Here is a 25,138-nt window from a genome sequence, read left to right as displayed (position 1 = left end):
TGCTTGATGGTCTTTCGGCTTCCATTCTTGTACGATTTGGATTTTGTTCAACTGTTGCGCGATTTAAGGAACGTATTACTTATAACATTATATCACCAAAAGATCCCAAGCAAACCAAAATTAAAACAACCTTATTTTCAGTAAATAAAATATATCAGAAAAACCTTTTATTCGAATGAAGATCATGTATCAAAACAACCTAATAATGCAAACATTATGTTATATGTATCATAACAAACTATCAACTAGTAATAAGTAAACACACTAGTTAGTATAGATAGCAGTAAGATTTATGTTACAAGTTCGTCTTAAGGCTATCAATAAAGAGTACACATTTTGGTGCAGCTCAAAAGTGATTTTTTAATCACTCATATCGTATAAACGCTTTAAACTCTCGCAATGGCGAATGGAATCATTCGGGCTTTCTTCGATACTCTACTTCACACCAGCAATCATTTCTTCGGTGCGCACTGTACGACATCTCTGAGAATACGCATCATACACTATAGTAAATATCGACAACACCACATAATAATCCAATCTAAAGATGATGAACATGAAATGAAAGAACGCTTACTTGAACAGCATAATCTCATAATAAAAATTATTGTCTAAAACGGTCGTTTTATATATTTAGCGAAAGATGATGATAAGTTGTTCTGAAGTTAGTGTAATAAGCCATCATAATATATGCAAACGAAATGTTAAACTTGTCTTATTCGGAAATACGTATTATCTAAAACAAGGTTGCGTTAGTATTAGTACGATTTTGCGAGACAAATGGAACCCTCCGCTTTTTATCGATTATACTTCAATGACGTCAAATATAATATTATAGTATAATGCGTCTGAGTCCTAGATCATGTTTTATCCTTTAACTTACAGTCTGCAATCCAACATCTCAATTCGGAAACTGTTACATCTGTATAGAAAAATTTTCTATAGCATTCTAAGTTGAAAATACTCTTGTTCTCTCACAGAATGTGCTGATATTTTTAGTTCATGTCCGCTATAAATAATGCTTTATTTCACGCATTTCCTAAAGTTTATTCTTATCTTTACAAAACCTAAAGATATACGTGAGATATTACAATAATTCTTACTAACATGGAAGTCCCATATAATAAGATTTTCAACTGCTGAATCGTTTAATGATCGCACATAAAATAAAAATAGTTGTTTTAGGTAGATATATGAGTCTGCAAAGAATATTTCTGATTAAATTGTAAGCATATAATAAAATTGAGCTTACTTCATTGATAAAGGTTGATCTGAAAAAAAAATTTATTATTAGGAAATATCAGTTCTAATCTGATTTAAATACCGACTAAAATCATAATTCTGCCACACTTTACTACGAAGTAAAATCAATAATGATTTTTTTTATTTTATTGTATTTGTAACTCTACGCCGTATTCTTTGAAGCAATTTCAAATTTTATTTGATTGAAATTGCTAAAATTCCTACCACAAAAGCCACAGAGTTCTCAATTGAATGTCGCTCGTTACACTTAAATGACAGTAAAACTAAAGTACCGGAAATACTTCGGCAAGCAAACATCACGGACAAAAACTCAAAACGATTACACAATATACAGTTATAAAATATTGTAATAATGCAAAGGAAAAACATTAAACTCTGCTCAGCCGACATGGAAAAACTAAAATATTATTACCACTTCTTTGTGCAAGAACAACAACAGTACCACACTATAGAGATGGGTAATTGTGGAAGATTTGAATAGCAACAACTTAACCGCAACAAGCAGTCAAGAAAAAAGAACCTCTAAAAGCAGCGATGGGAAAAGTTGGGCCATTAACAATGAGAAGAAAGTCGCCACCGCAGCTGAGTTGACCGCACACAATGACAATCGGCGCAATAACGGTCAAGTGTCTTACTTGTTTCGTTGTGTCGTAAAGGAATGCAATAGCAGACAATTTAAAAGGACAAGTAATTGAGCTATAGGTGTATGCTTACTTCCGACTTTTGCCTGTGGTTTGCAGTTTCGGTGTTTATAAATAAAAGCAAGTATGCTTAGGGTGGAGTAAAAACATTTTTTTATTTTTTTGCTTAGCCTGAGGGTAAAATCTGTAGATTATATAAAATAAATTTTTGGACAAAAACAAATTTTTTTTAACATCTGGAGGCTCACTTTTAAAGTAAATTTTCGAGTTAAATTTGTATATCGTAAAAAAATTTTGATAAGTGTTCTAGAAGCTGTGGAGAGTCCTCTTTCTGGCCAATTAAAAGTTATCAATTCAAACAAAATTTATGTCGTCATTATTAGAGTTTTAAAAGAAATGTCTTAAACGACAACATGCTTTCCTTAAGTCAAAAACTGTCACATTCGGTAATTTTTATATAAATGTAAAGAGTTTACACCAAAAATAATTTTTTCTTGTCCAAAAATTTTCTCTTCTTATAATCTACAGATTTTACCCTCAGGCTAAGCAAAAACAATTTTTTTTTACTCCACCCTATTGTATATACTTGTACATCTATGTAAAGGCATTTGCTCGTCCGCATTCTTAAGGAAGGATAGAACTGGTCAACGCAAATTTTTTTTAGATGACATTCTTCAAGAGTAACCTGTTCAGTGCCTACGAAGATGAGAAGACGCAACTGCCAACTGCTTCAAATAAAAGTCTATGTACATTTTATTTATAATAAATGTATGTGCTTGTAGTATGAAAAGTAGAGAAGCACTTTCGTTTGCTTAACTGAAAGCACCTAATGACAATGGGACTTCAGTTGCCTGCATTTAAGTGCTTTGAATTTTGTTGGATGGGCAGTTTTTATACAACAAGTAAGACACTTTTTTGAGTGTTTTACCGAGGCTGTGAGTATGTTTGTGGTTTCGTGAGTATCTACTTGAAGATAAAAATTAAGCAGTGATTCATTTTAACTTCATTAGTCATCAGCGTTTTTATAAATATTACTTTTATTGTTGATTTATAGCAGAAACAGTCACCGACATTCCTCCCTTCCGTACTTACCGCCCGTATCAAACCAAATTTGCCAAAAGTTATGCCCGTAGTTGCAACGCAGAAATCAATTGTTCTCATGTGTTTTCATTTCACCAATGTTGCCACTCTCTTATTTGTATACACGCTTTTTCACACATTTAGTTTTTTAGTTATAATTTTTCATAATGTAAAAGCTCAAAAATAAAATCCAACTGTTAAAAATAGTTTACCTATTTATAAATAAGTGTATTCGGCTGTGATTTTGAGTTATTTTAAGAATATTTCAAATATATTCAAGTTCACTTTTTAATTACTACAAAATATCGAGATTGGCAACCCTGCGTTGCAAGAGATTGCTCTCTCACTCTCAGCTCACTCGTTTCTACGTTAAAATCCAATTTTCACAGATATCCTACCGTACAGTCTGTTGAAGCGGACGGTAGAAGCGGTGGTGACTGTTCATTTACATTGCGTTCTCATAAGATAGGTCGTATCAGCTGATTCGGTCCACGGTTTTGCGTCGGTCGCTGTTTGTGGCATTAGTGATGGACTGTAATGGAGTTTCTGAACGTGTTATTTTAACGTTGTCATTATTTTACGCCTAGTTTTTCATCTCTTCTTTATTTGCTCTTCTTAATTTTTTGGTATTTTCACATACTATTTATCGATTCAATATGCCACTTCAAAACAAACGGTAAATGTATTTACTGTTGGAAGAAAGAGTAAGAATATTTTCTTTCAGATTTCAGGAAGCTATGTATCAAAACTTGTGACTTCAAAAGCGAAGAAGATGATTAATCATTAAGATGATTCTGCAGCTTTTCTCATTGATTAGGACGCGGTAATTGTTCAAGTTACAATATAATTAGAGATCAATCCATATTAGTATTTGAAAGACTCGAAACCAGGTTCTAAATAGTGGAGAACTGTTACAAAAAATAAATTTTTCTAGATCAGACTTTACCAAAAAATTTAACTGCCGAACCATACATCAATAAAAATTGCACACCATCGTACTCAGAATGGCAATAAATTCTTCGATTCAGCACTTTATTTCTACTGTACTAACAATGCAATGTTTACTATAGTGAATGAGAGCCAATGTCAACCAGCAATGAATGAATGACGATTATGCCATTGGTTTCGAGTGAGCCATCGCGAGGCAGATAACGCAAGTATAAAGTAGCGTTCATGAATATCTGCATATGCGAATGTTCTCTTCTGTGTAAACTACGTGATCCGTGAGCTCACTATCAAGTCATTTATAACATATTATAAACCAATGAAATATATGAAAAAATTGTCTAAACTGGGCTTCAAATTACTTAAGTATATAAAAAAGTGTATGCTAAATGGTTCAAAAGTTATGGTAATGTGAACGAAAAACATTTTTAAAGTGTATTTTATATTTTGACTGATTCTCGACACCTTTTAAAATTAAGCTAAAAATCCTGTATTTCATTTCTTTTGCTTTCTATACAGGTTCATTTCATCTTATAAACTCGATTAGTTGGTTTTTCGGGTCACCCTAATGTACATACCCCACAAACCACTAATAATAAAAATAATAATAACCCAACGATTACCCTCCCCCCGCCCAACCGACGCGAGGGCCAATAAAGCTATAGTAACCTTACTTCCTGAGGACATGTTCTTCTAGCACCTTCTCATACAGCGGGCTGACGTGGCACCGCCACTCGGGAACTCGGGAACTACTTCATCAATTCCAACCATATTTGTTACATCTTATAAATTACTTCTGAATCTATCACTTTGCTCTAAACAAGTACCAATGAAGATAATGGAATAAAATCTAGCACAAATAATACATTTAAACTAAGCCATCTTAGATCCAAAGATAGTCGAAATCGGAGTATAAATTTGTAAGATTCCTTAGTGCTTCCTTACTTTATTTAAAGGCATTTCCTATCAGATTTCGAATGAAAAAAGGCGCGATAATCCCGCCATACCGCAATCCGTACCAAACGGTCTATTTTTGGGGATGCAATTGCGTTTCCACACGAGGATTTGACTCGGCCCAATACCGACAGTTTTGTTTGTTAACGAAGCCATTTAGCCAGAAAGTGAATTTGTGAATTTTTCGGAGAACGTGAATTTACGTAATAATCTTTATTTTCAAGCGTTATACTAAAGTGAAACGTGACATGCTGAAATGGCAAACCTTACTAAACACACTGACAAATTTTCACACAAATCCGTTAACAAATATGGCAGCCGAGCTGTTACAATAGACGCTATATATTGTATATGAAATATTCTCCAGTTGTTGTTCCTGATAACAAAAATTTACCTCATCTTTTAAATTATTCGTTTACATATAATGTTCGTATATCAATGGCGCGATGTGTAGTTTAGTTTGTGATGTGAGCATTATACTTTTAAGAACCACAACCGATATTTATACTCGTATTTACTCTATAATAACATCCTTAACTTACCATTGTGATAAATACAATAGATAAACAAAAAGCTGATCGTCATACTTGTAGATCCATAACTGTGTGCCTTTTGTATATATTAAAATCCAAATTTGCGTCTATCTTTCTATGTTTCGTAATTTGTGTTTTATAATTTTTATTTTGCATCCAAACTAATAATATGTAGTTGTTTTTTATGAAATAAGAGTTTAATTCCATGGAGTGAGTAACGGCAATAAATACGTCTTTGGAAGTAAATATTAATGAAAGTTCCTTAACTAGCCAAAAAAACGTGTTAACGAAGTGTGAAAAATACGAAGTAACCAAAAATTTACGGGAAATGTGATAGATGTGAAAAATTATATTTTACGACTTCCTGACCCAAATATTCGTTAAGTGGATCTACTTTTCCTCTCACCGAATGTTTGTTTGTAGGTATGCGGACCATTTGATTGTCATTTACAGTGCTTTTAATTCACTTTACCGTTAACCTTGTGTGCTATCGCACACTTTAATCAAGTTTTTATTATTCAGAAACGCTCTTGGATAGTTTGCTGGCATATTTAGGGCTCTTAATATGCAAATCGTGCTGCGGCGATGGTACTTAGCAGCAAATGCTAATTTGAATAGATAATATGAATAGAATATGTTTAGTAACTTACTAGCGTATGTAGTATGGTATATGGAAGTAAGTATGTCATAGAAATAGATTACAAAGTGATTACTTAGCTATTTGATAATCATGCACATACATATGTAAATATATACACGTAAATCCATTACTTGCTAATCAACTCAGAAGCCCAACAATATGCGCCTGCTTCCTTTGCCATTTGCAGTACGCGCTATTAATCAGCATTAAAATTCGAAGCCATGCACACGCACACATGCAACTCTAGTTGTGGCCATAAGTAGTTCGCAAGTAATTGTATGCCATCTACTCTCAATACAAGTATATGCGTGTATGTTCGTGAGTTTACGCTTAGTCAATATTGGCAGCACTCAATATTAGTCATCTTACGCACCGGGCATAAAGCGACCGAATTGCTGTCAATAGCAAACACCCAATGGAGGTCATAAATTGCAGATGCTTGTCACGAGGCTTCGTTTGTAAGCTTCTCCTTTTGTTGATAGCTGCTAAGGCTACACATGCCATGCAAAGTTATGTCCTATCGCTGCTGTGATATTTGCAACAGACATATATCTGCTGGCCAATAATTAAGGTTATCACTTCATTAAGTTAAGGATCGCATGTGCGCAAAGCAAATTTTCTCTTATATATGTGACCTATTTTAATCCTCTTTGGTATGTTGTGTGAGAATAGATTTGCTGTATTTTATGCATAATTGAAACTAACAGTAAAATTAATTATTTAAACACAGTATTAATGATGCGCACTTAGCAATTGAATTGTAAACTCGATTGAACTCGTAATCACATAACATCTAACTATGGAAAATATATTTATACAATGTTATTATGGAAATGAGAAATAAACTCTTTTGAACAAAGTAGTCTTATGTTAAAAAGGGTGTTTTTTTAGACATGTGGTTTTCACGAAGAAATAAAAGGCGTATAATTTAATGTTATGTCCATAAATTTAGCTTTATTATAAAAATAAAGGTTTGATATTATACTTTAAAAATTATGTCGGGAAAGTGTCCTAAGCGGCTGGCACTTTTTGCCGCAATTGGCTGCAGTCAAGGCGTCAATCGTCTCGGACTTCTCTGCGTAAACAAGCGAATTTACGTAACCCCACAAAATAGTCCAGCGGTGTTAAATCCCACGCACTTGAAAGCTACGCAACAGGCCAATGACGTGAACGGCCATTGTTGGCACTATGGCTTGTGGCTTATCACCACTACCAATGTGACAATTTTGTCTATCAACGTACTCATTTAAACCAACGTGAGCTTTATCGCTGAACAAATATTTCTTGTGAGATTCGGGATCGGTGGCCATCTCGTTATGGGCCCATTCAACGAACGTGCGACGCAATTTGTGAGCATTCGGCTTCAATTCTTGCACCAGTTGAATTTTGTTAGCCCGAAAACCAAGTTCTTTCCGCAAAATATTCCATAGAGCTGTGGCTATCTAAGCTCCATTTGTTGTGCGCGATGGTGGATGAACTCGTTCAGGTCTTCTCGATCGATACTCAGCACCACAGCAGCAATATCATCTATGTGCGCTCTGTACGGCGTCTCTGAGGATGCGCATTATCCACTAGAGTAGACATGGTGTGAAACCGTTTCATGATTGTTCGAATTATTAACTTTGCTGGACGATTATTTCGATCGAAAATTGAAAGCATCGCGCGAACCGAACCATTATTTCGGTAATAAATTTGAATGATTTGCAAACGTTGTTCCGGAGTAAGTCTACTCATTATAACATTGCAAACCAAACATTATAAATCCAGTATCAGCTGTTAAAAGGATCAATTCCGAAAATATTTTTACGTTATTACTGAAATTTAGAGACTTCAAGAAATACATACACCTTGGGGTCCTAAAAACATTATTAAATTGGTAAAATAGTGATAAAAAAAATATTTTAATAATTTCGGGTCAAGGAGCTTAAGCACGTAAAGCTCTAAGGCTAAAAAAGTTCAGTTTTCATATTTCAATAGGTTTACAAATAACGTACCAATATTTTAAATCGATATCTCAAATAGTTTTTGAATTACAGTCTGTTGGTCAGCCCGTATTACAGTTACAGTTCTAAAATGCAACAGCTCAATCAGTTTATCTTTTCTTAAAACAGCATTTTTCCAATTTGCTCGGTTACAAATAATCATAACCGATCACAAACTTTTCCTCCATGTTCTGTATATATACGTACACAGTTGTCCATACAATGACCTACCAGGCTGAACATTTCTTATATCTTAGAGACTAATATCATTATAACTCTTGTAATAATAATTAGAACTGATGCTATGATTAAAGTAGATCCAGTCCAAAAAACGCCAGCATTTTGTAACTTTTTTATTATTTTTTTCGACCGAAGGTCATTGTAAAGACAATTTCTTCTGATAGAGAATTTTTGTTTAGATTTCATCTACGGAGAAGACCGGAATCACTACACCACTGGAGAACTTCTTTTAGTGCCATCGAAAATTGCGTATGACTCGAAAAATATTCCATTTTTTTTTCACGGTGCATTCTAAAATATTGTATAAATACGTATACCTTTAACATACTAAAACAATTGATACAGCAGTTTTTTTATTCCCAGAAATGGCCTTATTTTTAGGTTGTCACAAGTGTGTGCCTCTTAAAAGAGTTTTTCTCGAAACTACATTTTTTTTAATCGGGTGATGATACTCGGACAACTTCTAATTTAAACTGTAACTGTGTTTCCCGGTAACGCTCTCTGGAAAACCACTAGATTCTCTTGATTTTTTTGCTTTTATTTAAACATTTTTATATACAATTTAAATATAATATATAATTTAAATTTATGTAAAGCTAGAAACATACCTATTTTACTAGCACGTCTTATGAAGCTAAAAACTCGATCTTTATTTTTCTTTAGATAACAGAAGTTATTAAAACCACCCCTTGAGCCCCTGGACGCCCTCTTAATAAAGGTGATTCCATAGAATAGCCCAGTAGTCACCGTTTTGTATCAAAGTGACAATATAAAAGTTGTTACGGAGACCATATAAAGTATATATATAAATGACAAACTGAGTCGAATTAGCCATTACCGTTACCATATTTGCATACCCTATTACCACTTGTGAAGGATATCACAGCTTCGTTGCAGCCGAAGTTAAGGTTTTTCTTGTCTATTATAACTATATTTCATTAATATTCTACAACATTTTCGGTCGCGTAAGATTCATATGCTCTTTACAATGTATACCATAGATTGCGCTGTTCGCTGTAATTGACTAGAACAAAAAAATTAAACTCGTTATTCTTTCGAAAGTGAGACTTCTAGTTACATAAACGAATTTTGCTTTCGCTTGCTACTTTAGCGCGCTCAAAATTTTGGAAATGTACTCAGCAAACTGACGCGCTCACATGTGGCAGCTGACGGAAGCATAAATCAGCGCTTGTCAAAATTTCGCCATAAAATGCAGCAACGCTGCGTCATTCGCCATGCCCAAGCACACACACAAAAATCGTAGCTCGTAATCTCGGTGGCTGATGTGCATTAAAGCATTCCTTTTACACACGCAGCTGATTACAACCTTTCACACATACATCTATTGCCACCAACAATTTTACTTTGTCATTTGAACTTTTCGCGACAGTGTTCTTACCAGATGATAAACGACGCTTGCCGATGCTGCGCTGCTGCCAACCGTGCTGCTAGAGTTAAGAAAATTAATTCCTTTTCAAAATACTTATAGAGAGTAGAAGACTTTGTTTTTGTTTTTTGGGCAATTTTGTTGACATTGATAAATGCTTGTAAATATTCACGACTTCATATTCGAACACGCATACACATACACATGCGTATGCTCACGCGTAAGCTCACGATTTTTTTCATACACACCTGAACTTTGTAACTGTTCACTTGAGCTAGTATTCAACTCATTTATAACAAAATGAATACCGCTCTTAATCGCTTTATACAAGTTTCGACAACGCTACATGAAAAATAATTTTTCTTTCAGACAGTTTTAGAGCTAAAAAATTGAAAGTTCAAATGTCGACCGACCTAGATTATATGAGAAATGGAGCATATTATTTCGAAAGGCATATGCACAAATTTATAAGTAGTGTAGAGAGTATACCGCTTTTCTTATTAAGCATTAACGGTAAAGAAAAACCTTAGGTAACTATCTACCAACTTCACTATTCAAGCTGTATAGAAAATTAAATGATTAATTTTGTAAACAATTTTCATAGCTACTCGGCCTAGCTACTTCTCCAGTTCATGGTGTCTTCCTTAAAGTTATATACCTATAACTTTTTCACCGACTCCAAAAAGCGAATGGGTTTTATGAGAAGCTCAGACAGATACAATAGCCTGCCCAGTTGTAAGTATTTTCAGATAAAAATTTTGAAGGTGGCCGGAACAGAGATTGAGCCGAGCATCTTGCAAGTAAAAATTAATACTTGTATGTCAACTTCAAGTACTGACGGAACAGTTTAATTCTCAGTAAAAGGATATTCCAATAATAGCTCTTACAATTTCGAATTGACGCTTAAGAAGGATAACAAACTTCCAAATATTTTTGCATCATCTTGCGGAGTTGAGGATCCTTTGGTAGATAAAACTTTAGGTCCGTACCTTTAACTTTATAGGAACAGATTTCTGATAATGTCTATGGCTCTCCCTAAACTTTTGGTTTGACAGATAATGCAGCAGATTCGTGGCCTTGTTAATAAGGTGATATCGTAGTTAGGATTTAGAAGTTCCGAACTGTGCACATTCTTTTAATTTCAGTGAAGTCGTACCTCGTAAATATATGAGATGAAAGTTATTATCACTCGCCAAAATTGTAACATGTGTAATGGAAATGATTACGGTATTGTTTTTGGCTAAGAATTTACGACTAAGCAAGGAAGTATGAGCACGTGCAAAATCCATGAATTATTTTTCCACAAATACGGGCGTTTTTTTTCGGATTGCTTCACGCAAACGTCGTTGAACCTGTAGGTACTACCCCTTATTGACCGTTTGACCATGAGGCAAGAGCTCAAGATGCACTATGCCATTAAAGACGAAGTAAGCATAAGCTTCGCCACCTCTTATAACAAGTTTCAGTAATTCTGCATATCGTCACAGACCTTATTTAGTGATTCCTGAGCAACTTCCATTCACAGCTGTTTTTGTTCAAAATTCAGCAATTTTGTACCAATTTTGCTGCCACGCGTTTTATACCCAAACCATTGAAAAAAATTAATGGCATGAGCCAATTGAAATGTCCATATCATTAGCGACCTCTCTGATTGTGATTTGGCGATCATTCACAACCATTGCTTTCACTTTTTTCACCTTCTCATAGGTTGTTGATGTACTGCGGCGTTCGAGGTGCTCATCATCTTCAACGTATCCATGACCATCTTGGAAATGCTTATACCATATAATTATATAATATCATATTGGATTATAGTTAAACATAATTCTGTTATCTAATATCTTATGCTTTTACATTTTTTTAAGCTTTTTAGACCTCTTTTAACTGCTGGATTTTATGCTCGTTACTTATTATCGTTTGTGTCTTATTTATCACCGTTCATCATCATCACACATCACCAATTCCAGTACATTAATAAACCATCAATTCCCAGACAATTCGGTTGGCAAAAAATATATTAAGTTATTAATATGTACATATAGTAACTTTCATGTACAATATATACATACATACTGACATTTATATTTTTATATAGCTGTGCATGTATCTTATATCTATATGGGATCTGTATTTCTTTTTATATGCTTTTATTATTTAAAAGAATAAATTTGATGGATATTATTAATCAATCTTCAATCAAATGAAAATACTTGTAATAATAAATCTTTATTATTTAGTATTGCGTATAATATCAGAGAAAAGAATATGACTACTCGAAGCGAAACATAAATTCCGTCCCTGTGTAAAACAAATAAGAAGCCAACTCAATAATAATTAATTCACCATAAAAAAGAAAAAACCTTAATTTCGGCTATCGGACATAAAGATCTTTATCTTGATTTGATCGGCCGGTTTAAATGGCAGCTATATACTATAGTGGTCCAATTTAAAAAATATGTTCGGAGATTGTGGCGATGCCTTAGCTAATCCATGCCAAATTTCGATACGATACATTGAATGATGAACGGTCAGTTAGTATGGCAGCTATAGTTTTCCAATCTGAACAATTTCTTTGAAGATTGTAACGATGTCTTGAAGCATAATATGTACAATTTTCATGAATAAACCTTGTCAAATAAAAAAGTTTTCCGTTTGGTAGCTATATGCTATAGCGGTCCAATATCGGTGGCAAAAATGATTAGCTTCTTGAGCAGAAAAGTACGTGTGCAAGTTTTTAGGTCGATATCTTTAAAAGTGGGGGACGATTTTGCGTATATACAGACGGACAGACGGACATGGCTAAATCCACCCGGCTCGTCACAGTGATCATTGTCATATGTACATTTATATTTTATAATATCGACGACGTTTTCTTTTGTGTATTACAAACATCGTGGCAAACTTAATAGACCGTGTTCAGGATGTAAAAATATTTATAATTAATAGTTAGTTTTGTGAGAATAAGTGCGAATTCCTCACAAAATTTTCGCAAAATTTCGAAGTTGGTTGTGGTCAAATCCATGTTTGATTTCCACACGTAAGCTATAGAATTCATCGCATGAGAATATCGTCAATGCAAAATTATGTTAAGTGTCATCAAAAATTTTAAAATTAACCATTCTATTAAATGAAAATTCAAATTTCGGTTTCAATACGACTACTTTCTATTTTGTATCACTTTTTTATTTTCTTGTAAGTTTATGAAGAGTGCTGTTACGTTATTTGGCATTTTAGGTGAGGATATGTTCGTTTTACTTATCCGTCTAAACGTGACAATAGAAAGTTAATTGGTTGCAGAAATATTCGAGTTTGTAAAGAACCACTCTGGCTTCATTTGAATGCTGCATAGTCAGATTTAATTAATTAAGAATCTAATGTGAATGTGTAAATTATGATCCTAAGCTTTCTCCTCAGGTTGTACCCTAATTGCAACAAACGGCACAAAAATATACAATATATTGTACCACATACCACTTCCCCCTAAAGAAAGTTTAAAGGCCACAAGTTAACTGCCTTATATCCCCCTTACTCTTCTCTTATTACCATGGGCTTCATACTCACATGAGAGAAGCTGTTTAATTTCATTACCATGACCGCTATATTAACCTTATGACCTTCATAATATTACATTATTAAGCTCAAGAGAATTTAGCGATTTTTTTATGAGAATATAAAAACATCAAATTACCAATGATGCTGCAATTTCGTCTGAATTGCTGAGATTATTAGGGAGCAAGGCAAATGGAGAGAATGCGGCGAAACGAAAGCACATTTACCAACTAGAAGAAATTAAGCCTATACTCGTATATTTATTATCTAATTAATTAGTGTTATAAGAAGTATGAGTAAAATTTTTTTGTTGTAATTTAATTTTTTCAGCAACCATTCCCTGATTTCGATAATTTGTAATATGTAGCATGTATGTATGTATATTAGGGTGTCCGTTATTTAACAAGTTGATTTTTTTTTCAAACGCTCACAGAAGTCTTAAATTTTGCCCTAAAAATAGGGATCCAACACAAACAAGCTCTTTGTTTTAATTTTAAACCATTCCTAAATAATTATTTTCCATCTGTATAATGTAGGATCTTATCATTTTTAGCATTAAGCAGCTATATTTAAAATTTTAAAATGGTACAAAAAATAATTGTTTTTTATAAAAACTTTCCTTTAAAAGTTATACGCAATTAAAGTTATCTTCGACTGACCTGAGCATTCATACAAGTGATTTATAGATTATAATAAAAATATATGTGAATAGCAAAATGTTTAAGCACGGTTTAAATTACAAACAACAGAAAAGGTAAACTTCGTTTGCACCGAAGCTGATTGCTTACAACAACTTCAGATCGATCAGTTTATATGGCAACTATATGCTATAGTAATCCGATATCGGCGTTTCCGACAAATGAACAGCTTCTTGGAGAGAAAAGGACGTGTGAAAAATTTCAGATCGATATCTCAAAAACTGAGGGGTATTTCGTGTATATACAGACAGACGGACATCATGTCGTGATAACAATTTATACATACATATTTTATAGGGTCTTCGAAACAACTTATGAAAATACTTATACTCCTTTGCGATAGTCGTTAGCGTTGAAAAAAATAAGCTTGCTGAAGGAATATTTTATTTCTGTGAAGAGATTTACTTCTGAAATTGGAATTTCGAAGCTGCTTGAGCGGGTACATGAATTTTTCTCAACCCAAGGTTTTCTCAATATTTACCCCCAATAAGTTTTTTTTAACCCTAACGAAATAAAAAACAAATTAAAGCTGGAAACGGTATCCGGTCTAAAATAAACCGCAAACAAACCTAACGAACATTCTTAGAAATTTATAACTTAAATATTTTCAATTACGATAAGATCCCAGAGAAATTGCATAAGAGGAGATAGTTGATATCATATTATTTCATAATTACTCGTAAGCGATTTATTTCTTTCTTCCCTTGTGACCAGCAAGTATTTGAATATTCAGCAGGTAGCAACTTCTAGCCTGAGTAAATTGGAAAAATGTTAAAATTCATAAATTGCATATGTATGCATATACAAAACAGTGACAGAAATAATAAACTAATGCAATAATTTGAGTTAACAAGAAAAGTTCTCACAATGCGTTCGCTGAAAGATGTTCGGAAAAAAATATTTTATTATTTCACAACTTTACTTTTGTTGTAAAATTTCTAGGGATATATAATAAAGTTACAAAATTTCAAAGTCAGCTATTGGTAAGAATTTTTTAATTAATTTTAAAACAAATCAATGAAAACTTTTATTATTATTTTACGTTTTTCCAACGGTGATTTTTAAAAAGCAGCGGTTATTTGCTAGTCGCAGAAAATTTAAAAAAATTTCTTTAAAGAAATTGAAGAACTAAAAGTATAAGTTGTTATGCTAAGAATTGAAAGTAGGGTGCTGGAATTGAAGCAAATATTTTTAGCAGGATAAAGTAATGAAGTAATTAACGTCAATAACTTATGTATATATATAATATATAACTAGGAAGTACCAACGTTTACTATGTAAAGCTCAATTTCAAGCAAGCAAACTTTGCATAGAGCTTACCAAAGAAGAAACATATTTCAACTTCGCCAACTCGTATTGTTCAGACCACTATAGCATATAGCTGTCATACAAAATGTGTGGATTTTTTTTTTTGTTTGTTCTGATTTAATGTTTATTACTTTAAACTTCACGGTGTAACTAATACATTGTACAGGTTTATATAAACCTTACAGTATTTGGAACTATTCTAACTAGCAAAGAACTGTTTCCTTTAAGAAATTCGACCACGTTATTCATGTAACTCAATCTGACTAACACTTATAGCAACGCACTTATGTTAAGCATAATTAATTAAATAGCACAAGGACACGTTTACACACTTCGTTAATCAGTATCAAGAAGACAGCCCAGCACATCTGTTAGAACAAATGTCTACAAGTGGGTAATAACTAGTGTCGACATCAAACCTTTGCTTAATACATATTTATTACATCTCCTAGCACACTTGCGTGTAATTAACTGTTGCCTAGCGACTGCGTGCGTGGAACTCCGCAGAAGTACACTTGGCAAACAACTTTCATTTATTATGCAACAACACAGTTGCATAAACACTCACACGCCAATGACGTCAGTAAAACACTGTATTCGAGTGGGTGTGTGTACGCGTGATGGTCGCAATTAAATGAAGAATCAAATGCATAGGTAGCAACTCCTACATTTAAAATTTAAAAATTAGTATTTTAAAGTCACGCTTACAAAATTGATACATACAATATAACTATCATTGATTGCATACCTCTCCATTATAACTCCAAATATTCCTCAAATTATACTATTCAAACTCAAAATAAATTTATTTCTTCCCAACTAACAGAATGGATGGCTGTTGAGTATAAAAAGAATAATGTAGAATCATTATTAAGTGATAGGCACAGGTCCTTCTCCTTGTCCTTGAAGCTTTCATTACATATTTCGATAAGAATGCATTTTCCATTATAATGAACGAACAAATTTGAGCTAAATAATTTAATTTTGAAACAGAAATATGTTAACGCAATACGCTTTTTCTTTCAAAATTATACATTTACTTCATAAAAAATGTAAGGCTACCATACCTTTAACAATTATTCATGAATTTTTTCATTGAAGCTTATATAAATAAATATTATAGCCCGAATGCTAAGAGTCTGTTGGCATTAGATTGGTAAAGTCAATTTATCCTTGTATTTTCCAAAATAGTGGGGTTTTTTTAAACTTATCGTTCTCATTGAGGCAATAGTTTTTTCGGTGTTGATCTTTATGACAGCTATTATTTGATTTATATTCAGATTGGTTTGCCATTACATAGTGAACAGTTTACAATTTACTCCGGAACAACGTTTGTAAATCCTACAAATTTATTACTAAAATATTGATTCGTCCTGCGTCCAATACTCGATCGACATAATCGCCCAGCGGCGTCGGTAGTTTGAACAGCCATGGATCGCACCACGTTTACTTTAGTGGATAATGCGCCTCCTTAGAGACCCCGTACAGTGCGAACAGAAGACACTATTGCTGAAGACCCGAATAAGTCCATAAACTTTATGGAATATTTTGCGAAAGAATCTTGGTTTGTGGACATACAAAATCCAACTCGTGCAGCAGTTGAAGCCGAACGAACATCATGCGTGTCGCACGTTTGGTGAATGAGCCCAAAACGAGATAGCCATCGATTCCGATTTCCACAAGAAAATTTTGTACAGCGATGAAGCTCAATTTTATTTGAATGGGTACGTTAATAAACAAAATTGTCCCGTTTGGAGTGGTGATAAGCCACAAGCCATTGTTGGGACGCTGTTACATCCTCAAAAATCACTGCTTGGTATTCTTATGGACAGAGGGATGGCCCATATTTCTTCAAAAATGAAGCCGGCCATAATGTTACAGTCAATGAGAAACGCTACAGAGCCAAGATTAATTGCTTTTTCGTGCCTGAATTGGAGAATGTTGATGTGGATGATTTTTGCTTACTACCAAAGGGTGCTACATGCGATATAGCCAAGAACACATTCAATTTATTGAAGAAAACTTTGGGTCAGTGCATTATCTCACGTTTGATTTAGCACTGCTGGACTATTTTTTGTGAGGCTATGTGAAGTTGCTTTTCTACGCAGCTAAAAAAGTGATAGAAAATTGGGTGCATCGGCAGAAATTCATTCGAGCCAGCCGCGGCGGTCACTTGCCCATAATCATTTTTAAAACATAATGGCAAACCCATGGTCATAACATAAAATAATAAGCGTTTTATATCTTCTTGAAAATCACATGTCCAAAAAAACAGTTTTTATATATTCAAAACATAGCTCAACACAGCAGTCTTGTAGAAAGCAGTTATTGTGGAACAATTGAGGCATTAGTCTAAAGAAATAAATTTTAAGTTTTGGTAAAAGAGTGCATTGACACAACGCATCTACTTATTTCAGACTTAATGTATTTAATAAGCCCTTTGTTAAGAAATGTATATGGAATAGACTTTAATTCGGTGTTGCGTCGGTTATTTCTTGAAGAACATGGTTGTTGTAAATTGGACATTTCTCGCTAGTGCGCTAAACCTAAACAAAATATATTTAAATACGAGCCACGAATCACATATGCGTTCTAAATAAGCTTCCACGAAGCAGATGCGAAACAGAGAATAATAACTTTACGTTCCGAATTTCTCGAAATGGTCTCACTAAATGAGTTTGAATACAAAAATATAAAATAATTAGTTCAAAATTATAATTTCTGTAAACAACAAAGATCAAATGTTGTTTTAACCCACGCCACTGGCATGATATTAAAATAATAAAACTGCTTTTCATTGGAACTTTCGCATTTGCACGCAAATTTCATCTGAAACAAATATTATATAATATATATGCTGTACTTCCGGTTAACTAGCAGTTCCGAGTAATTCATGTCATTCAAAAAGTTTTCACTTAAAATTGCGCAACTGTTGAGCTGTATTTTTTTGTTTTTATTTTTTCTCCTTTTTTATTTTGCGCGCTTTTGAGTTGTACAATACAACAACCAGATGACGCTTGCTGCCACTAACAACTTTGACAGTATTGTAGCCGTATGTTTGCGCTTCCGTTGAGCTTATGTGATTGAGTGTTGTTTTTTTTATGCACGTATACTTATGTATGTGTGTATGTACGCGCACATTTCCGACGCATCTTCCAATGCCGTTTCGTATTTTTATTGCGTATGTATTTGTTTTTATCACCGTTGTCGACAAGCACGCTTTCCCGCAGCTGCGGTTGGGCTGGCTTGCATACACGCACATACATATATGTAACATCAGCTTACGAACATCCATTTCTACCTGCATACAAATGTGTCGGTGCTGCAGTAGCTGACATGCTGTCATAGAATTTACACTTTCCCAATGCATACACACAGACGCAACACACCATTATTCCACGCAGTAGTGAGTTGTTTTGCTTATCTGTGCTGCAACTTGTTAAATTGTCTGTCGCACGCAACAAACCAGAACGCAAAGTGAGCTGGGAAACTAAAATCAGCGATTTCTATGCAGAAAAGTAAACGCATATACTCGTATATATTATATACTATCTAAATGTATGGAATAGTTTGCGCAAATGCAATTTATTGCAATTGTATAAAGTTTTACAGTTATAGCGGAAAGAAAAAATCTATCGCTACACTCCACAACGAACAACAAAAACTTTGCACACGTCGCTACAAATGAGCGATAAGCGAAATTATGTACGCGAAGTGGCTAATACGAATGTGTACGAGTATGTGTGTGTGCGTGCATTGTCACTATTTTCATTTCCTTACTTTTCGTTTCCGTTGCCATCACAGTCCGTCGCATTTACGCTTTATTCCCGCAACCATTTCAACATTTCACTAAATTGCAAGTTCACAGCTGCCTCAGGCGAGCAGACGCTCCACAATACAGTTGCGACAGCCAACTGCAGAAGCTGCATTATTGACATACCAGCATGTGTCCTTGTTGCTTGGTTGTTATAGGCTATGTATTGTATTTGCTTGGCTATGTGTAGGCTATATTGGTGCCCTGCAGGAGCCGAGACAATATTTTATTGAAACTCTATCGCTGGATTTTGTATATGTATATTATTTGCATATTGAAATCATACAAAGCAAGTAAGGAAAGGCTAAATTCCGTGTAACCGAAGATTTTAAACTCTTGCAGCTTGCATGAATCAAAGCAATTTTATAAATATGTACATTTATAACATAACATATACATGGTGTCAAGTCAGCCCGACGTTTCAAAATTTTGAATATCAGTTATAGGTTGGCTAAGGCAAGCTTTCGCCCAATTTTACCCATTTTAAGCACAAAGATGCACTGTTATTAGAAAAATACGCTTTCTTAATTTCATTAAAATAACTCCCACATTGTCCAATATATGTGGCATAAAGTCAAGTAGAAGTTCGAAACTCTTCACGCTAGGTATATGGGGGATAAGGGAAATATTGATCCGATTTAACCCAAACAAGGGTATATAATTACCAAAGAAAAATTTTTCCGAATTTAAATTATATATCTCTACAGCTTGACCGATATTTTTGGCAAAAAGTCAGCCATACGCACCGCGATGCACATATTTGGCGCCTGAATTCTTAATAAGTTATAGTTCAATTTCAACCATTTTTAAGTGGTACCTTGAGGGCACTATTTGTTCAAACTTTTATCCGGCTACATCGATTGTTTCTTTATTTATTGTATATGCTGAAAAGTGAAAGAATTAGATGTAATTTAAAATTTTGTTATATAGGAAGTAGATTTTCACACCGTATTTGGTTGAAATCGGTCGGGCAGTGACACGCCTATTATAAAGCCTTTTGTACCATCTCGGGTGTAAAATTGTATGTCTCCGAAGCATTTAGCAGTTTTAATAAATCCGTTATATGGGGACAGCGCGGAGTTACCATCCGATTTCATTCATTTTCGCACGGTCGGTACAGACTCTTCAAGGATTTGTTTGGTCATTTGGTGCTAATTATGGCATTTTATAGGTTTTCGATTAATGGCGTTTTGTGGACGTGGCAGTGATCCGATTACGCACGTCTACGAACTGGTCCTTACTTGTTTGCCAAGGAACACGTGTACCAAGTTTCTTTACGATATCTCAATTTATACTCAAGTTACAGCTTGCAAAAGCAGACAGATGGACAGACATTCACCCGGATTTCAACTTGTCTCGTCACCCTAATTATTTATATATATATATAACACTATATCGAGCGCGATTATTGTTAGGTGATAGGAACAAACGTTAGATAAACAAAACTATTATACTCTGTAGCAACATGTTGTAAAGATATAGGTATGGTACACCTGCATTATAGCCACTTTCAATTCCACCAGCGTAAAAGCTAACTGTCCATACACCATTTCATTTTATGTTAGGGAAAGTTTTCTTTGCGCTTTACATCATATTGAAGGCATAATAATGCATCCATACCTTATGGCATCTAAAAAAAATCTATATATTTTCATTGAAGTCTTTTGTTACTAAAATATAAATTAAAAATGATTGTTTAAAAACAAAGTATTTTATTGTCATTTTTGACAGTTATTTCACTTTTGTACCATTCACAATTGTAAAATTTTTCCAAAATCTTTAAAAACCAAGAAAAATGATTAGCTTAGGTTGCATCGCCGCTATAATACCCTTTACAAATACAAAAGATTCTCTTCAAAAACGTTAATTAAAGATATCTCGTCAAATGAAAAAGTTTTCCATACAAACACTTGATTCCGATCGTTCAGATTTTATGGCAGCTATATGCAATAGTGGTCCGATAACTGCAGTTCCGACAAATGAGCAATTTCTTGGTGAGAAAAGTACGTGTTCAAAATTTCAGAGTAACATCTCAAAAGATGTGGGACTAAATCGCTTATATACAGACGAATACACTGGCATGGCTAAATCGACTCAGCTCGTCATGCTGATCATTTACAAATATATATATTTAATAGGATATCCGACGTTTCCTTCTGGGTGTTACAAACTTCGGGGCAAACTTAATATACCCCCTTAAGGGTACAAAAACTTGGCAACAACGCAGACAACAGTTATGTCACTTTAATGAAGTATCCGCTAAATACCTTGAATCGAATTCGATTCGCTTTGTTGTTGCTTTAACAAGTAAAATTTTGTACGCGAGAGCAGAGCACAAAGAAAACTAGGAGAAAAGTATCGACTCGATAAATTTTTATATAAATTAAAAAGTTTAGAAATAAAATTATCAAACAATATCCAACTATCCACATAAGTAATGTCACAGAATGTCGTCTTCAATTCAACCGTCTGCTCACTAGGTCTAAACTCTGTACACTTTTTAAAAATTTTAAATGTATCTGAGCGAAACAATACAGTTATACAATATGATTATTTATAAGAGAATGTGTGAAAATTTAATTTATGTGGATAATTTATTTGAATGCTAAGTGTATTTGTTTATAGCAGTTTATTTTCTTTATACCAGATGTTTGTTCTATTCTGCACTTTGCAATGTTTGTGTTACTGTTAAGCTCAGGCAGACTTTGTTCTGCTCTACACCGTATTCCACATAGCAGCACAAAAGGTTTGAGATAAATCGACACATATTCTAAACCATCTCAAACAAAATGCATTTATCTAAATAAAACATGGTCTTGGTCAATTATCATAAAATACAATGATAGAACGTCACAGCTATATACCTACTAACCCCAACTTTATTCCAAAAAAAAATAGATAGATAAAATTTGAGAGGTCGAGGAATACGTTAACTTCTTTAACACAGATCTCATTAAGGTCAACCGCCGTATAGTAGTGGTTTTCATTTAAAATCACACCACATTTCCCTATAACATTCCTGCAGTTAATTCAACTAATTATAAACAACTTTATGAGTAGCATACATCACAAAACAACTAGTCTTTCGATTATTTTTTTCTGGTGCAAGAAAGTAATGCTTTTTACATATTAGTGCTTGACTATATAAGAATTGTCAGGTTGCGGCCAGAAATCTGACTGGTGTTATAATTATTCAAAAAATTGAAAAAATTAATTATAGTTTGATTATGGAACAAATAAACTTACTCAATAGAAATAGTTTTATAATATCTTTTTCTATCTAGTTGGATTTCAGTTAAAAATGTCTAGTTATAAATTGGCACATTTTTTCACTATTTTGATGCTTCGCTACAGAGTACGACTGACAGAACTAGATTCTTATAAGCAGAAATATTTGAATGTAATTAATTTATGTAAATTGTGAGAATTAGTGGTAAAGCCAGATCTCCAAGAATTTAAAGTAAGTTTGTCGATCCAATATTATGTTTCTAAGCAGAATCTGCATTATACAAAATATAATATTATATTATATAAAATAGTAGACCTAACGAAAAGTTTAAGAATATGAAAGAATCGAAAACTAAAATGGAACAGTGTCGGATCAGGCATAGGCTAAATCAACAGTTATTAACTTTTACGCCAAGATATTTGGCCGAGTCGCTTATGTCAGTCACTACTCATTCATTCAAACAGGGTTAGAGCGCAGACAAAATAACAATTAGGCGGATAAAAGTCGGGTCAACTTCGATAACGTAGAACCGGCGGCTGTCGTGAGAATAGCATTATATTCGCATTTTAGCAGTTTACTAATGACTAAATGATGATTGTGATGATGATTGCGATGATGAATATATTTTATTGCATAGCCCAAATAATTTTCCAGCATACTGTTGTCTTGATAACTATTATCCGAATACGAATCTGTTCCAATTTCGATTTCGCATAACGCAAATTTACCGAAATTGTTCTAGTTCTCAACTAGTAATCTGACTAGTTCTAGTTTTCCCTACAGGGTCTACATTTGTACAAAATATACTCACGTGACATACAAGCTGCGCAAACACTACTAAAATGTCTCCCGCTTATCCATTGCATCTATCAATGTATGGTATATAGGTATGTATGTTTGTAACTATTTACATATGGGTAGGGCGATTTTTATATGTGTAATCAGCATTTGCTTTATGCAACCATTTCCCTTTTTGCGCCCTTTGTGAGTAAAAATGTATTGTATTGCATTATATTTCATTTTATATGATTTTCTTCCGCTCGAAAACTTTGCAAAGGGATTTGCATATGGTTTGCATACAAAGTATAGAAAAAATTTCATAAGCATTTCGCTAACAACCGTTAGGTTTCATACGAGCGAGAAATCGTGCAACTAAAATAAATTGAAATTATATTTTATTCGATTATTTCATTTTTTAAGGGAATCGGATTAAAAGTATTTTGATTGGTTGCAGATATTACTAATAAAAGACACTTCAATTTTATACAATATAAAAGCATATGTACAACAAATTAAAATTTCTTAATTATGAAGTAGGAATTTTTGCTTAATTTTTTAAATCATCAGGGAATATCTTATAAATAAACTAACTATAATAATTAATTTAATAAATTATATATTTAATTGCGAAAAATTTCAAAACAATTATTAAAATAAATATAGAGTCAACTTGCGTAATTTAGTCGGGCAATATATGAATTCGAAAATATTAAACATTCTCTAAAAGTGAGCAAGATTACTTAAGCGATCATTGGGATCCGACAATACAAGTATATTACGTGGCGGGCAGACGCCCTTAATGTAACCTCGTGTTGGATCGAACAGTTTGGGGAAGTACTCTCAAATACCAGTTGAGCATACGGTATTATTACGTTGATTTCAATTATTTTATCTCGCCTTCATAACAAGACATATGTAGGTCTAAATTAGTTCGTTAATAGTTACTGAATAGCTCTGCCGATAATTCATTGACATCTGCAGTTTCATTGTTCTTCCTTATAGCCGAGTAATGAAACATACATAAATCACATAATATCGAAGTGAAAGTTCGGGTTTGCCGTGTTACTTTTAAATTTTCTTTTACCGGCTTCCGAAGTGATCCTTCCTAAACTAAGTAAACTGTACAAAGTCTATTTTTTAATTGTTGCAGTAATTTTTATCGGCCATAAAACTTATTGTAGGATTCCGTATCTTCGGCTAGAATTTGAGATGTTTTCACAAACAGCTTAACAGCTCAGCTCTTCGCGCTCACGCATTTTGCACTTTATTTTCTTCGGTCCACATATACTTCCTTCATTTTCAACCTCATCTGTTTCACAGTTTTAAGTGATTCTGCTTTGACCAGGTACCCAAACAAGTCTAATATGGCAGTATCTTGATTCTACTGGTAATGAGGTGTGTATGAAAGAAGTACAGTGGACTGGCAGTCTGAAGCAAAACTTTATTGAGAGCTTCCGACAGAAGACTCTTCTTCCAACCTTCCTTCTGGAAATAAAAAATATATTGCCGGTAGCGTGAATGCTGCTTGCAAACTAAAAATAAATAGTTTGCTAAAATATTCACGTTGTAAACCGTTAGAGTAAAATAAATATATTTAGACTGCGTTGGTTATATTATATAATAATTGGTTCTATCGTATCTTCTTATCTATATAATATCAAAAGATATTATGGTAAAATATCTTTTAAGCGTAATTAAAATGTATTTAAGTAAACGTTTTCATTAACTTATCAATGTTGGTTTACACAGTACACACACAAACAATATATTTATATATAAATTGTCTAAAAGTTGGCTATGATTTCCCACTCTTGTTGTTTTTGCTGAGCCAACAGAAGTGTCAAGGCAAACTGGCAGCTGTCAGCTATGCAAAGCAAAATGGCGAACACAAGAAAAAGATACTTATTTCTACGGTAAGTGTAATTTGAACTATTAGAAGCATATGTAGGGGGGAGGTTGGCGCTTTTTGAATGTTGGATGGTCACATCTTGATTGCCTAATGACGGACGATCGCTTTGAAAGTGGCCATTACAAATAAATTGAAGCTTTAATTATCAGCATCATGACAGCGAAATTAATGGAATACTGTTAGTAC

General features: G+C 33.7%; 1 long non-coding RNA gene across 2 annotated transcripts in view; it reads right to left on the bottom strand.

Moving 5' to 3' along the window:
* Positions 1-312: 312 nt before the first annotated feature.
* Positions 313-25,138, bottom strand: part of LOC138857626 (uncharacterized) — a 42,680-nt gene continuing 17,854 nt past the window's right edge. Inside the window, exon 4 of one of the 2 annotated variants that reach the window (XR_011396795.1) lies at positions 313-541. This is a non-coding gene — a long non-coding RNA (uncharacterized lncRNA). Of the gene's footprint in view, positions 542-9,198; positions 9,303-25,138 lie in introns of those variants that run through there. The other variant, XR_011396796.1, reaches the window with a different exon arrangement.

The sequence above is a fragment of the Bactrocera oleae genome, chromosome 5 (assembly GCF_042242935.1).
Source record: "Bactrocera oleae isolate idBacOlea1 chromosome 5, idBacOlea1, whole genome shotgun sequence".
NCBI classification, from domain to species: domain Eukaryota; kingdom Metazoa; phylum Arthropoda; class Insecta; order Diptera; family Tephritidae; genus Bactrocera; species Bactrocera oleae.
Note: the sequence above shows the minus strand (reverse complement) of the source record. Positions and strands in the feature narration are given on the sequence as shown.